General features: G+C 39.0%; 1 long non-coding RNA gene across 4 annotated transcripts; it reads left to right on the top strand.

The window, feature by feature from the left end:
* Positions 1–590: 590 nt before the first annotated feature.
* LOC137470818 (uncharacterized) lies at positions 591–15,976 on the top strand. Of its 4 annotated transcripts, XR_010997260.1 has the most exons (6): positions 592–947; positions 1,068–1,162; positions 3,036–4,118; positions 12,849–13,199; positions 14,581–14,915; positions 15,886–15,976. It is a non-coding gene; the product is annotated as an uncharacterized lncRNA (long non-coding RNA). The 4 variants fall into 4 exon arrangements; XR_010997261.1 differs by lacking the exon at positions 15,886–15,976 and having other exon boundaries at positions 591–947; positions 14,818–15,473; XR_010997258.1 differs by lacking the exon at positions 15,886–15,976 and having other exon boundaries at positions 591–947; positions 12,849–13,206; positions 14,581–14,761.
* The last annotated feature ends 958 nt before the right edge of the window (positions 15,977–16,934 follow it).

The following is a 16,934-nucleotide window of genomic DNA, read 5'->3' as shown; positions in this document are numbered from 1 at the left end:
ATGACTTCTGAGCAGTTAATGGTATTTTTTCACCTCAGTTTCACAATTTATAGATCTTAAAGGTGTTGTGGATTTGTTTTCCCTTTTGAGGTCTCTTCCTGTGTTAAAACACTTTGTACAGTCTTGCAGACTAGCATTGGTTTGTAAGAAGGTCTTTGGAGGTGCCTGGCTGCAAGGAGAGGGCATTTAGAGGGGCAAGAAGAAAAAGGAATGCCTTCAGCCTCCTCTCTAGCCGTCTTTTGTAGTTCAGGGAGGGGCAGCATATTGCACTCCCAGGGAACTGTGTATGTCATATTCTGAACTAGGAAATTGAAAATTCATGCAGTCATTGACATTCTTGATTCTTGATTTTGTATCAGAGGTAAGGCTTTGCTAAGTCTATGCCAGTGAAAACATGTCCCTTGTTTAAGACACTACTACTTTCTGTGTTCTTGGTACAGCTGTACAACATGATAACCCTGTGAAGTAGTAGTGTACCAAATAGTCAGAAAGAAAAAGACTTCATTACTCAAAGATGAAGTGGAAAAAAATGTATATGTGCATATATATGTGTATATATATGCACACAAAAAAAAATCTGAGATACTAATTTGAATAGTGGTTGGAAATGGAGTCCTGGGGACCTATGCTGCTCCTGGTTCCAAGTGTGAATTTTTGCCATCTTCTTTTACATTGATTACACTAAGGGACTGGTACAGCCATCTCTCTCTACACATATTTTTTTAAAGAATTCAAAGTTCATGAGGATTTTTTAAGTTTTAGGAAGCTGCTATTGTTTATTCTGTATATTTGTATTCACAAGAGTAAAAAATACTTTGTAAACCAGCAACCAACTAGTACTATATCTTATAATTTCTGGCCTCAACTAGGAAAGCAGTCAGCAGGATCAGTTCTAAGACAGACTGTGTCAACTGTGACAGAAAAATATTATTGGAACTTACTATTTGGTGAATTACTTTCTATGAATATATTGAAAACGGCAGTGATTTATGGAATTGGAGGCAATTAATCACAATTATAATGTAAGAAGAAAGGAAAGAAACTGAAAAGAAATTATATTTCTGCAGATAGCTGAAACAAGCAGGCACTGAGGTCTATTAAACAATGCCTCTTCTTGAACACATCAGTCCTGAACTCGGTTCTGGGGTTTTGCATGGTAAAGGTAACATACTTTCCTACATTTTTTTGGGGAAAATTCAACAAAGATTGCAGGATTTAGAAGGGTTTCTTGGTGCATATACTTATAAGGACAGCTGAAGAATCACATTAATGATGTTAAACATCGACCTGAGGCTGAAAATTTCTGCATCTGATTCCATTTATGTGCATTGCCATAACATTTAATCTATTCAAGACTTGCATGGCTTGCTTTTATGCATGTCTGTATGTATGCAGTACATACACACATATACCTGCAAATAAAGATAAATGTGCTACAGTCAAAGAAGAAAAAAATAAGAAGAATCAATCAAAATGTACAGGATAAAATAAGTTTTCAGCATGGCAGCGGGGTTCTGTAGGTCATTTCCACATGTACATGGAACTTACCTCCAGTGTTGTAATGGACATACATAAAGCTTGTAAGCACTAGGATGGGGTTTCCCTACATTATTTGGGGAGGTGTTTGTGTGAACAGATATGAAATGGTCACCTGAAAGATTGACAGCAGTGGTATAAAAACATGCTTTTTCAAAAATGTCAGGAACGTTTTGTGGTCTGATATTCTGATACATTCCATGCTACTGATTCAAAGAAATGCAAATAAACAAGAACCCCATCAATGCAATTACTTATCTAGGTAAAGTTAAAGGGTTTCTGACATGCTTCCATGCTAATACAGTGGAATTCATAAGGGTTTTTTTGAAGGTAATTGTCAAAACAGTAAAATAAATGTACATATGTGTGTCTGTTGCATCTTCTATGGTGTAGCTTTATGCACCATATGTGGGCACTTCACTATGATGTGGCATGGCAGAACTACAGCTTCTATGAAAAGAGAAAATTTTCTCTTTTCCATTTGGTTTTCTATACTAGAAATGTCAGGTCCTGGTTTATCCTTACTGTCCTTGGCAGCTTTTGCATAAAATTTGCAAAATAACATCGCTTGTACACAAACCTTGTGATATACTTTTCTTATCATTCTCAAGGACTGACAAAAGGGAATGAAGAGATAGGTTCCCACTCAGTGAAGCCACATGTGTTTCCCATGCACAGAAAGTACATCTAAGTCAGGGGCTTAGGTAGGGCAGGAATGCAAGGTATGTCTGCAAGCACTCCACAGCACACCAGACACAAAGAGAGCTTTTGTCTAAGTGAATTTGGTTATTAACGCCACTGTGACTGTGCTTGCATATGCTGCTGTGGAATACACACAGGGCCTAAAACAAATTTTGCCATAATTGTGCCAGTGCAATCCAAGTCTGATTTTTAATGGGTTTTTTTTAAATGTTGGTGTTTGCAGGAGTATTAGTTGGAGGTTGTGAAAAATAGTCTGTATGATCTTGCCAAGCAGTAAGAGGAGAGCAGAATCCATATTTATGTTTGAGATTGTTTACAACTGAGCATGCCACAGTCTTTCAGTTGGGTGCTACCTACCAGCATTGTGTTGATGGAGTGTTGCTATTGGGAGACCACAGATCCCTAAAATATTAAACACACAACATGCACTGTCTTCTGGCAATTTTAGGCACCTGGGTGTGTTTAAGGGCATGGCCCATATGCAATAGGCCATTTTGTGCACAGAGACTCAGGCACTGGTCTCTTTAGTGTTGCTGTGCTTATTGAATAATTCCTCTTTTTAATTCTTTTAATTTACTTATGATTCTATGGCGGGCGGAGACTTCAAAGTAGTGGGGAGGTTTAAATCAGTGAGTGGTTAGATTTCTGCTTGTTTATCCAATAACTTTCCAATAGAAAATGTAAAAAGCTTTCATAGGTACAATGATTTCCTTCTTCCCAGATGAACCTGGAAGAATACCAATTCCTTTGTCATTTCTGCCTCAATGAATTTTGAATCTATTGTCTCATTGTTGCAGGGCTTCTGGAGAGAGTTGGAAAGGTTTTTGTCTCGGTGCCAGGAGATGTGGCTTTCTAATCTGTTATGCACAAAAAAAGAACTAACCCTTCAAAAGTGAGCCACAGAAGGCAGAACTGAGCAGACTCATGTCTCTAGAGACAACTTGAAATAGTTAGAAATAGATAACTCTGTCTCTGAAAACTGCAACTTCCTTGATTTACCCTGCATAAATTTTCTCAGTAAGTGGGTAAAATGGTGCCTAGTGGCAGAATAATGGATTCACTATGGATCTTCAAAGTTTCAAGTGAATGCTGTGAAAAGTAGGTTATTTTCTCGCAATCTGAGATGGGTTTTTAATATAAGTATTCATAGGCCAAAGTAAAGCTCCTCAGTATCAAAAACTTCATTAGTCTTTCAAATATTAACTTTTGGCTCTACTCTTTTTATATAGTTTCCTAAGATTTATTGAACAGTTTTCCAAGCTAAAAAATTTACCTATGCTTTCCTGAATACACTAGCTGTGTAATTAGGTAACTGAAACTTTGTAGCACATAGCATTTAGGGTAACTCCCTCATCACTTAAAATTAAACAATGAGGTCTTTCTGATGGAAGCAATTATTTAAACTATCCATCCTTATGCTTATCTCAGAAAAATGTTGAGAAAATGCTGTGCTGTTTGGGGTTTTTTGTTTGTTTTGATCATGTGGCAGCTTCTCAATTCTACCTGTCTTCCACAAGAGCTTTTAAATTTGAATTATTTCTGGTAATATACTCCAATAATAACAAAGCTCCTCAAGTTTTATACTTAACTAACTCTATGAGAGATCTGAGAGAGTAATTTTAAGCCAGCTAACTGCTTACTAAATCAGTGGTTACCACCTTTGTCTTTGTCAGACCAAATTTCTTCAAGCACATTTAATTATTATTATTTTACAGTGATGCAGAAAATTTGCAGGGAAGCTTAGGACATCTTTCAGCTGATGGGACCCACACATGAAATATAGTCCAGAAATGGCTCCAAAAAATTTTCAGCATCAATCAACAAGATTGACGAAGAGGAAGAGAGAAGCAGCGCTATTTGCCCACATATGAAGTCAAGAGGTGAGTGACAGAAAAGAAAAAGGAAATTATTTAATTTGTTTCAGATTTATATGATTAATATGCTGTATTTAAAATCACACTGGATTGCTTTGTGATAATCAAAGAAGTAACAGAGGTAGGATGCTGAGTATTGTGAATTTTACATAACAGCCACCTCTCATCACTCTTTTAAAACATGAAGCAATTTGTCTCCAACACCTCCAGCACACCCCTGGATGAATCACTGCACTGCTGTCTAAAGGGTGGTAAGCTTGAAACACATAAATGTAAGGGGGGAATAAAAGCCCAAGACTGAATAAGAACTGTTTTCCTGCCTCTTGTTTCATTGCGGTTGACAACAGATCACATACCATCCCTTGCCTGCAGCCTACAATGAAAGTGGCTTTTTTTAAAAAGTCTCTCTTATTAATTTTCAATAAGATGAAAATGTCTATAGAAAAGCCAGTGTCATAGATGAAGACTGGACTGGTCAAAATACATGAAGCATTATATGATTTAGATTTTATACTGTTCAGCCAGTCACATCTTTCTTCTTCTTTGAGACAGATGCATTTTGAAAGAGATATATTAAGTTAAAAAATCTATGCCTTGCCTTAAATCTGAGTTTTATATCCTATCCATCCATGTGTGTGCATGTGTCTGCAATTACTTTACTAACTGCCAGGAAAATATCCTTTAGGGGCCATACGAAATCTTTTATTTTGCAATCAGTGAGAAGGCAATTCAGATGATATTCAGTGATGCTTATAATATGGCTTTTGCTGGTCTATCATCTCACCTATTCTGCTCCCAAACAAGAATAATATTCTGGCAAAAGTAGACCACATCTGTGCCACGAGGCAGTCAAGGGAACAAAGAGACTGCCTGGCTAGGACCTGGAACTGATGTGGAAAGCTTTTGTGTAAGCTCTAGGGAAGGGAAATACTTTGCTGGTATATGACTCATTTCTACTAAGGGAGTTTTCCAGGATAGTTTGGCTAGTAAATCTCCTCCAGGGTATGTAAGGACAGTAGTGTGGGCTCTGTACTCTTTTCTTGGCTAAAAGTATACAGCAATGAGGATTGCAAAGTGGTATTGCTACTGTGCTGTGATGCTGCCTTCCACTCCGTGAAAGTGGTATCTCAAAAGAATTTACTAATGGGTAAGAACTGGATGTACTGTATGTACTAGAATGATGGAAGGACAGAGAGAAGTAGAAAAGTAACTCACTCTGGCTATAATTATTTCTGTTCATATGAAGATCATGTATGGATTAAGAGCCTTTATACCAAAGAGCCTTTTTACCAAAATCAAGGTGTACAGAAAAAGTAAAATGAAGGATTATAGGGAGTCTGAAGTCAAGGCAGAACTGTTGCATGGAAATTCAAGACTACTGTGCAGTTTATTTCAATGGAATTAACTCTGTACCCTTTGTATATGGGTTACAGTAAGTTCAGCTGCCAAGACACTCTGCTTTAAGGATGCAGGTTGTCCCGTTGACATGGCATATTTGTGCAGCTTAAACTGAACGTATTCCTTAGGCTTTTCCAAGCCACAACTTTACTAGGTGGTCTGTCCACCAAGAAAAACATGGTTTTCCATCTTAATTGTCACCTGGAAGGTGGCTATTGGATGTCCAAATTCTGCTTAGTTTTATATGCAATGGCATTGTGTTGGTTTAGGTAGCTCCTGTCCTGTTGTTCTCTCTGCTGGTGTGTTTAGCTTTTGTGTCTTTCCACCGTGGCTTGCTGCTGCTTTAGTTGTGCAAGTACAGCTGTTTGTGAAGCTGCCTGGGAAACTGAATCACTGAAGTGATCCAGGAGAAAAAAATAGTGCTCTGTAATGAGAGCTTCTTCACATATCTCTTTGGCATTTTGCCCTGTGAAGCCACCACAATAATGTCTATACAGGTTCTTAAAAGCCACAGAGAAAATGATAAATATTTTAAAAATTTATTTTAAAATTTAGTTGGCAATGGAAGAGACTCCCCAGAGAACTGAACCAACGCTGCAGTACAAAGTATCTATAATCATACTCCAAAGATGACAGCTATATCCTTCTACCTTGAGGACGAGTCTGACCCATTTCCTTTAACAGAGCTCTTCCACCCTTCTTTCTTCGGATTTAAGAATAGAACAACTTGCACCCAAGAGACATGGGTTTTACTTCTGTAGACTCAAGTTTTCCATGGCTTTTCTGCCTTGCATTTCTTTTGCCTGAGCATAGAAGGCGCTCTTACACTGCTGTCTGCAGCTGGGAAAAGCTGCTCCTAAAGCAACACGCTATTTCAGCTGTTGGTTTTGGCCGAGTAAAGCGGCCAATGGTCCTGTCCCATGACACAAGGCAGAGCTGATAACAAATGAGCAAACTCATTAATCTGTATTTCTGCAAAGGTAAATATCTTTCTGTAACGGTAAATAAAGTTATTTGCATTTAGGGAAAGAAAAAGTCCATTGAGACCATTGTAAAAATTGTAAAAAATACCATTGTAAAAAGCTGGGAGTAGCTCTAACCCAAGATGTCTTATCCATGTATGAAATCCTGCCAATCAATCTACGTTTATTGATAGGTTTTCAGCTGTTCAAATTGGCTCCCTTGCACTGGTTTGAATTGTCTGAAATTGTTTTGATAGGCATATAAAAATGCAATGTAATATGTAGATATAAGTGCACAAGCATATGTGCATGCACGTGTATATAGATGTGTGCAGATATACACATACATACACACATATATGCATGTGTATGTATATCTGTGTATATACTGATAGGTAACTCTTCCCTACACTCATGATGAAAGCAAAAAAAATTAAAAGTGAGTTAGAGCCAGCTTTGCATCTTGACGAATCTTGACTCGGTCTTAACTTATGTGGGTTGGAGAAGCAGGTGATAAGCCACCTCTCACTCTGCCTCCTGGCCTCCTGGGGCACACACGGAATATGCCTGGAGTGCAGGACATACCCATGAGCCAGATCGCACAAATGGAAGATGTACTTAGGGGTTGAATAAAACCACCAAACTTTTCTCTCTTCTCTTCTCTTCTCTTCTCTTCTCTTCTCTTCTCTTCTCTTCTCTCTCTCTTCTCTTCTCTTCTCTTCTCTTCTCTTCTCTTCTCTTCTCTTCTCTTCTCTTCTCTTCTCTTCTCTTCTCTTCTCTTCTCTTCTCTTCTCTTCTCTTCTCTTCTCTTCTCCTCTCTTCTCCTCTCCTCTCCTCTCCTCTCCTCTCCTCTCCTCTCCTCTCCTCTCCTCTCCTCTCCTCTCCTCTCCTCTCCTCTCCTCCTCTCCTCTCCTCTCCTCTCCTCTCCTCTCCTCTCCTCTCCTCTCCTCTCCTCTCCTCTCCTCTCCTCTCCTCTCCTCTCCTCTCCTCTCCTCTCCTCTCCTCTCCTCTCCTCTCCTCTCCTCTCCTCTCCTCTCCTCTCCTCTCCTCTCCTCTCCTCTCCTCTCCCTCACATTTGACCAATGATTCCTTCTTTCCCATGCTTTCCTTTTGTGTAGATCTAGCTCGCTGTCTTTAGCTACTCTTATTTCAATAAATTTTAACTCCTGGGTATGTAGCACTCATTGGACTCCAGTTTTGCCCTCTCTCACTGAAATGCTCCTTGTACTTGCATACCCTGAGCTAACTAGACATACTTTGAAATTTATTAGTTTCTTAGATATTTTTCTCCCAAATCACCAAGAGTCTCCCAAAGAGAAAGACAAGCATCCTTTTAGGCGCAGAAATGGTATGAAAAGATCAGTGAGAAATTATTTTATTCCTGGGCCATCATTTCTGAGGGAGCTCTAGGCCTGAGTCTGACTCCCCCCTTGTCTTTCCCCCCATTAACCCCTTATTAGCAGTTCTTCAAAAAAGAGGGTCCTTTTTTACTTTGTAGACTTTGCCTCTGGTTTCTCTCAGGACTAGATGTGAAGATAAGATTGTATCTCATATTCCATCCACATGGGGAAAAATCTGAACATCTGTGGGCCTTGGCACTGAGAGCGGCTACAAACAGAAGAGTCATTCTGCGCACTGGTGAGCTGTATCACTGCACACCATCAGAAGCTGGCAGAGAAGTAATGGAAAATGAGTTAAGTGTCGTTCTGCCTTTCCGTAGCTTGTCATTATGTTTTTTCGTCAGAGACATTAGGCAAGTTTAGCATTACTCAGCTGGTGTTTGATAATAACAGGGGCGTGCCCAGGTACACTGATCCTTTCTGGTTTGTTGTTCTTATTGTTTAGGAAACTAAGAATGTAACGCACAGATGAGCTTCTTGGAACATTTCAAGTACATGCATCTCTTTGGACCACCAAATCTTTTTACATGTATTTGGAACCTTTGAAAAGAAAGTGGAGAATAGGACAATGAGCAGTTGAATAATAGATTCCGAGAGAAGCTGCTTGTGAAATGAATACAGATCTACATAAATGAAGAGAAAAACAATATGAAAGAACAAAACAAAAGAATCTACTGCAGAAAGACGGTGTTGTGATTATGCTAATGAAAAGTATCGTAATTAGCTCTTCCATTGGTCTTCTAAGATATTAAACCAAATCAAAATGGACCTCTCTCCTTCAGCACTACTGAAGTGAGGCAGTTTTTTCGTACAGTGACATTTTTTCGGTGTCACAAAGTGAGGAAATTATAAACATAGCTATAATCTCTTGCACTGTCAAAAAGGTATGGAGTACAACAGGAAGTGAAATCTAAGCATTCCTAGGGGTAAAAAAAAAAAAAGTTTTAAATATTAGGATCTTATGTGGTTTTAAATAATTTCAGAACTTTCAACTTCATCTTCCCAAAATGTGGGATGAAGATATGCTTTCTTATGAAGCAGGAAACCCAAACAGATTCATACTTGTTCATAGGATGCCAGGAGCTGGTGTTATCACAGAGAAAGTATATCATGGGATTTGTAACAGCATTTGCAAAGCTTAGTCACACTGGGTCATGTGAAGTTGTGATCTTGTCACACAACACAGATCAGTGGCTGTTGAGTGCAGAGGAAGCCGACTAGATGTCTGAATCATCAACTTTTTATTATAGTAAAAGGTTTTTAAAAGTTTACAGTGGAATATAAAGAAACAAAATGATTAGATAAGCCTTTTTGTCTAAGAATATGCATTTGTACCATGTGCTTAACTTAATCTACATTCCAACAATGCTTTGATGATATATTAATTTTGCTCAACTGTCCATAAAAATATAATTTTAACTTGAGATGTTGAATTTCTTCTGCAACATGTTTTTTGACATTAGTGTAAAGACAGGGAAGAAAATTTTTAAAAGGCACAAGTGATAGCTAAGAACCTCACTATCAATGTTAAACTTGTGAAAATTCGGCGTGTAATTGCCATTTAGTTTTTTTGGGAATTCTGCAGAGATTGTAAAGTGTGCAGGATTTTCTGGCAGATATCAGGTCACCCTCATTCATTTTTATTTTGATTTGTTGCACCCCAAATTCCAGCCTAAAGAGGAGTTTAAACAGTGTATGTTCTTTGGGTGTCTTTATAAATAGCAAAATTCAGCAAGGTAGCACATGAACGATTGTGAAGCACATCACAGCCCCCACAACAATTGTTAGCAGGGTGTGTTGTAAACTGATTGTGTGATCTTGCTGTCAAAGGAGATGTCTGCATACTCCTGCCTGACAGATGCAGATGGACCCTGAATTATAATGCAGTAATATGGAGGAGGTTGTGGGCTGTGAAGACAGACATTATTCTCTTTCAACAACCTCCTACCAAAATATTCTGAATGTACTAATAATTCTCCGTTAATATGTGTTTGTAACTGGAAAAGGTGATCTGTACAAGTGCTACACTCCTATTCCTGTGGATTTCATAAAGCACAAAGTCCTAATGTTCATCACAGGTCCTGGATTTATTCATCTTCTTCTGGCTTTCTTGGAGGGAAATTCATCTCACAGTGCTGTGGGGATATAGACACTTTTCTTTCTGGCTCTATTTCAGCAACTGGCTCTGTGCTCAACAGCTGATTTGTTTCTTCCTCCAGTGTCTTGTGTGTGCTCATCACATGATGTTGCTGTCTTGTTTTTCTTGCTGTGTCTCCTGTTGAAGTAAATGCCTAAAGAATTGTTGTATTAAGGACCTTTGACATTGCTAGATTAGAAAACTAAAAACTGATATCTAATTAAGAAGTACAATATTTTTCCTCCACGTTCAGTGGAGGCAAGGCAAGGATGCTGTCCACTGTGAGGCTTCATGTGCTTGGAACTGAAAGGGTAGAAGAAATTTTTCACCCTTCAGCTGTGTGTCTGTCTATGGTCTTTGCAAGGGGTGGGACAATAAATAGGACCCAGCGGCATTTCCATTCAAGGAACAGTTGAAAACGTTTGGGCCTCCCAGGAAACAAAAGCTGAGTTTGATTGAGGCAAATGCTGCCTGCATTGCTAGCTCAAAGAGGAGACATTTGGCTCCAGACTGGCGGCACAGGTTAAAGTGACTAAAACATCCTGAAGTGCTAGGGGAAGTTCTGCTCAGCAGCAGGGAGGCGATGGAAGCCGTCGCTGACCTATAAACAGGATGAGGGAGCAGCAGCAGCAAAGTGCAGAGACAGTCGCTGGCGCTATGCTGACAGGCAGACACATAAACAAAGGGAGGGAGGAAGCTCTGTTTATATCTGGAAAAGAAACCCCAAACTATAGGATGCAAATGATGGACGTACGTGGCTATAAATAGCTACAAAGCATAATGGGACTTAAAGATTTAGTTGTGACATAAAGACTCCATGCAGAATGGACTACGTAAACTCACTACTTTTTATTTAAGTGATGTACCTTTTTTTTTTTTTCCTCCTCACATATTTAATATTACTGATCATGCTTAACTGGGCTTTTTAAAAAGGGAGGAGAAAATTCACATAAATCAAATAAATCATTGTGTACTTTTGTAGAAATGAAGCAGGTAAAAAAAGTTGGGAAAATGCCGGACTTTTCAGTCAATTGTCTAAGAGATCCAGTCAGCAGTACTTTTGTGTTTGGGTATGAAATAGTGTTTTATTAGATCCGTAATAATACTTTGGAAGCCAAAGGGTAAGGATGAAATAGCAATATTTTGTTGAGCTTTTAATTGTGTTCTGAGGGTTTGGGGATATTAATCAGAAGGCAAATGAGAGTGTCATGCCCCATACATTATTCTGCCAGAGGAAATGTGGATGGGAAACAATCTGTACACAACCACTTCAAGATGCAGATGAATATTGTCTTTCTACCTACTACTTAGGTAGTTAGGGAGCTTCACCTGCAGCTTTTACTGGACTAGCTGGTTCAGTTCAGTGGTTTTAGTGCCATTTGTGTTAGTTAAGAAGGTTTTGAACAATAATAGGTAGAAATAATTTTATTACAAAAAGTTTTTCTGCTGAACGTGGTGACATAATGCTGAAAAAGTATGTATACTTTAAACATTTGTGGAAATAGTTATTTGTTTCTTAGTGGAATTATTTGTGCTAGAAAAGAAGAATTGCATTTAAAAAACAAACAGTTACTTGGAATAAGATGCCTGCTGGCACTTTTTTGCCAGATAAGGGTTTTGTGACCTTTGAGGAATTTGTCTAGAGGTCCTGCTATGGGCAGATTTTAACTTGCCGTTTCATTTGTAACACTCAAACTGCTTTCACAATGGCCTTTCTGGCCTTTCTAAAAAAACTAACAAGTATTATTTTTTTATATACACAACATAAAATCCTGTGTTTAATAGTTTCTGGTATTGTGTGCAGACATGAATACACAAAGATCTGAAGTTTGTCTCTAACAGTTGAGGAGAGGTAAACCTTTTTATGCCCTCAAGCCACCTGCCCTAATAGATATTGCATAACAACATCAGTTTCATTCAGGATGGCATTGTAATTTCCAACTTGACTGTCAGACTCATTTCTTTCACAGCAGGGCATGCTGTGCTTTCTGCACAGTGCAACTTCCACAACTGAGTTTCTTTACTAAGGTTCAGAGAGAAAATGTCAGAACCTCTAGAGCAATGTGCTTGTCCATCCTACAAATGTCCTCAGCCTGTCAATTCTTTCTCTCATGGTTTCAGGGTCAGGCTAGGAAGAAGTAAGACACTGTTAGATTTCTACAGGAGGTGTTTATACCCAAAAAATAATGTTATATTAATGTTCTTTCTTTACCACTGTCTTATCTGAAGGGGAGTTTTTTGCCCTCTCCCATTCTCAGTTCCTTGCTCTGCAATGCAGCCAATGTAGTTTAAGCCTGCTGCTTGTTTGTGCTCAAGTGCTGTATTCCTTATGACATTCTAGAGATCAGACCTTAGGCTGGGAAGTGGGAGACCACTGCCACAAGCAGCAGAATTCCCTACTAACCAAAGTTTATCAAAGACACAAATTGGTAGGTGACTATGAAGTGATGGAACTTTTCAGGGTGGTGCAGACTTTTGGGACTTCTTGACCCAACTCAGTATTGACCAAGTTATTTTCTGAGGAGCTCACATCTTGCTGAGCATCTTAGAATGGCTCTGCCATGTTTCTAAGTTGCCTAATTGAATAAGCCCATGTTTGGAGGACTGACCACTGCCATTAAAATAATTTCTGTTGCTCTGCTACTGAAAGGAACAATGCCATTGCAATGCACGTGTAAGCTGTGGCATTTGCATCATACTTAGAACTTATTTAAATTCCCTCTTTGTCATTTCATTTATTGTTTTAAGTAGTCTTAAAAAGTTAAAAATACGAGAAAAGAGAAAGCGCAAATAGAATGTTCTGAAAATTAATTCAAATTTTCTCTTCTGTTTTTCTCAGATGGAGGAGTTGGTGGTTACATGCTGCACTGCTTGGTGGATACGTGCCTGGCTATAGTAGGTTAAAAGGAAATCAAGGGTGGTGCTGCTAACATTCCACCCTCAGCTCCCTATTCACCTCTCATCATCCACCCTTGCATTTGAACTCAATCGCTTTACCCACCCACCCAGTTTCCATGTGAAATTGTGCTAATGGATGTCTGTCCCACAATATGCTGGGAGACTTGAGTTGTTTTTGTAATTTGCAACTTTCTTCTGAATTTCAAGTGTTTCCAACTTGCGAAATCCTGATTTGGGCCAACATCTGGACTCCGTCCATGTGTGTGTAATTCAAGGATCATAGCACATAGAAGTAAGAGGTTGATCATCAAAATTTTTTGTGGTTCAGGGACATTAGATACCGGGATTTTGGTATTATTCTGTGTCTAGCAGGAAGGAAAGGGCCAGAAAGGGAACTGATAATGATTTGAATGGAGTAGGACCTTGGGCAACTGTGCTTTGCATGCTCTGAAAGCTTTGCATAGTCATTAACACTGATGAAGCATTAGAGATGTGTGGTGCCAGATAGAAATCAGTCCTCCCAGGAACAATTGCCATATTTTTATGTCTTCTCATCTCCTACCTGTGTCTTGGCAGAACTGGAGCAACACAGTGGAACACCAGACTTTACACACCTTATCTACATTACCCTCTTCCAAAGGCCTTTCTCTTTCCCTTCTCAGTCCAAGTTTCCTTTTTTCTTTTTTTTGCCTTCTTCTTTTAGTTTCCCTCCTTTTCCTTCACTCCTTTGCTCCACTGAAAATCTCCCTCATGCCAGGAGAGGCCAAAACTGAGCTAGTATCAACAGGGCATCTCGCAGGAAATAAGAACCAATCTGGATTGTGAAATTTCATGTTACTTGCAGCATAACCTGTTTTTACAATTAACTGCCGAGAGAAGATGTTCAAGAGGATGTGTTCGGCATCTCGAGTGAGATTCCTGGTGCAGAGCTGGCCAAGTCTCCCTGCCTAGGGAAAGAGAAACAAGTTTTATTTTGGGCCATAGAGGAGTCTTCAATTCTGACTGGATGTTTTCTGGTGTCAGGGCCTTGCTTATACGTGTAGGAGAGGAGCTAGGCAGAGGTGACAGCATTAGTACATTTGTATCACGGGTCAGAGCATGTCTGGGTGCATATGGAGCAGCAGGGACTGGGCTCCATTTTTTTCCTCTGTCTAATGTGAACTCACATTTTACCTTGCATGCACTGCCAGAAGCTGTCCCAGCTCCTAGGTTGTAGGTTTGTTTTTTCTCTCTTTCTGGTCTAATAATTATTCAACTGGTCTATGCAAAGTGGAATTTCTTCAGGCAGAGCTGCCCTTCTGTGTCTGTTTAGAGAGTTCACTGAACATATGCTGTCTTAGGTATATTCAGGCTGAGCAAAACCCCTAAATTTAAGTGCTGTTCAGATGGATCAGGGATCTCAGCTACTGGCAGGGAGTTTAGGACAAGGACAAGATTCATGTGGGTTCACTTTAAAAACTCTTGCCTGTTCGATTTTTGCCCTATTACTCCTCAGGGAGCCAGAGGATTGTTTAGACACAGGTAGTCTTAGTCTTGCTTTGATTTATATATATTTGGAGAATTTAACTTCTAGACACGTAGCAAGTTTCTGGAAGAAGCACTGGGGACTCAAATGTCTCCAAGCCCAGGGATGGGGTCTTGAGGAGACCACAGAGAGACTCTTTTATTTTCAGTGCAGGGTGAAAGAAAAGTCACATCATCCCTTCACATCTACACAGGAAAACCATCTCACTAAACTGCACATCCTCTTATTTCTGAGGCAAAGCAGAAGAATATGAGAGAACAGAAACAATGGAAATGGCAACAAATGAATAAATTTTATTCTGACATAAGGCCTAGACTTCAGAAGTGTTTCCTCCATCCTTAAATCCTTCAGCTTTCATCCTAATCCTCTCCCATATTTTACCTAGTAGAGCCCAGCTGTATGGAGTAAAATAGAGCAGCAACCTGCACACATAAAGATTCATGAAGTCCTATCACACATGAGCTCTTTCTGCAGAATTGTCCAGTAATTTTTAATTGTCAAAAAACTCTTAACTGCAAAAGCATTAACTTAGGTGCAGTTTCTTATTCTGACACTGAACCTTGGCCAACTGTTTAATGCTCATAGCCATAGGAGGTTGTTTCTGTCACAGGCAGCTTTTAAAAACATGACAAATAATAAACCAAAGACTGCAACAGAAAAGAACCAAGAAAACAAAATGAAAGAAGCAAGCACCTAATTTAGAAACTGTAACACTGTTCTTAAGTTTTGGTTAAAACTTTAGTCTCTGCATTAACAAAGTTATAATTCAAAATTTGCTTGTCATTTCTTTTTAGCAAAGTGTGAAGTGTTCATGGTCCTCCTGGCTCATGTACTTGGCACATGTCCTTTTGAAAGAGTAAGATTTCCTCAAAAAACTATTTTCCATTGCTTGCTGTAAATATAATGTTGTTAGCCAGTCTCCTCAGACATAAAAACCTGCTCTTATAATGTATGTTGAAACTATTAGGATGGAATAAAAAACCAGATTGTTTTTTTTCTCACAACAGGTGAAGCTGAATCGAGGTGATTATTATTGCTGCTAGTCTCATTTTGCCATAGACTTTGTGCCTCCTGACTCAACATATATGAAAGACATCTAAAAGTCTCTAGGACGTGGCACTTCACAACTTCCAAATCTCCTGCAGTGGGAGATTTTCTGTAGTGACTAGAGTAGTAGATGGACATCACTGACTGCAGCAATTCTAACTGACATCAGTCACTTTATGCAAACTCAGTTACTTTACATAACTGTGCTTAAAAAAATCACAACTAATTGGCTGTAGCATTCGCTCTCCTTTGGCCACAATGACATGATTTCTTTTTAAAGATGACATGCACGTTTTGCTATGCAATAGCAGAAAATTGTACTCTGTCATTGTGATTATCTGTTGTCTGGCTTCTTTTTCTTATGTGCCAAAGTTTTTATCCACAGTCTATTGTCTATTTTCAAAAGCCAAAGACAAAACCACACGGACTGTGTTAGACATTTCTTGCTGCAAAGAAAGCCAGTGGTATCCTGAGCTGTGTTAGGAGTGTTGCCAGCATGGTGAGGAAGGTGATCCTGCCACTCTACTCATCACTGGTAGAGCATAAGAACTCTTATGCTCTACCACAATAGACCATCCCTACTTGGAGTGCTGGATCCAGTTCTGGGGTCCCCAGTACAGAAAAGTCATTGATACACCTGAGAGAGTCCAGTGAAGGGCTGCAAAGATAACTGAGGAGTGAGAGCATCTCTCTCCTGTGAGGAAAAGCTAAGAGAGTTGGAACTGTTCATCCTACAGAAGAGCCAGTTCAATAGGTCCTTAATATAATATAACTCAATATATATTTTAATACCTGAAGGAGGATGTAAAGAGGATGGAGCCAGGCTCTTTTCAGTGAAGACCAATGACAGAACAAGAAGCAATGGGCAGAAACTGAAATAATGGAGATGTCCTCTGAACATCAGGAAACATTTTTCTATTCTGAAGATGACTGAGCACTGGTGTGTATTGGCCAGAGAGATTGTAAAGACTCCATCCTTGAAGACATTAAAAAGCCATTTGGACGTGGTGTAACTGACTCTAGAAGACCCTGCTTGAGCAGAGGGTTTGGACCAGATGACCTCCAGAGGTCCTTTCCAACCTCAGTCATCTTGTGTTAAGGAACCAATGAAGGAGCAGAAACTGTGTTTTTTGTCTTCAGTGAGATGTGCAAACATATATTGGGTAAGGGTTGAATAAACAACTAAATTTATCAACTGTCTGCATCAATACATGGGCACCAAGTTTAAAAAAATATTTCTTTCTTTCTCTTTCTTTTCTTTTCTTTCTTTCTTTCTTTCTTTCTTTCTTTCTTTCTTTCTTTCTTTCTTTCTTTCTTTCTTTCTTTCTTTCTTTCTTTCTTTCTTTCTTTCTTTCTTTCTTTCTTTCTTTCTTTCTTTCTTTCTTTCTTTCTTTCTTTCTTTCTTTCTTTCTTTCTTTCTTTCTTTCTTTCTTTCTTTCTTTCTTTCTTTCTTCC

Source organism: Anomalospiza imberbis, chromosome 3, assembly GCF_031753505.1.
Source record: "Anomalospiza imberbis isolate Cuckoo-Finch-1a 21T00152 chromosome 3, ASM3175350v1, whole genome shotgun sequence".
NCBI classification, from domain to species: domain Eukaryota; kingdom Metazoa; phylum Chordata; class Aves; order Passeriformes; family Viduidae; genus Anomalospiza; species Anomalospiza imberbis.
The sequence above is the reverse complement of the archived record's forward strand: the minus strand, read 5'-3'. Positions and strand labels throughout refer to the sequence as shown.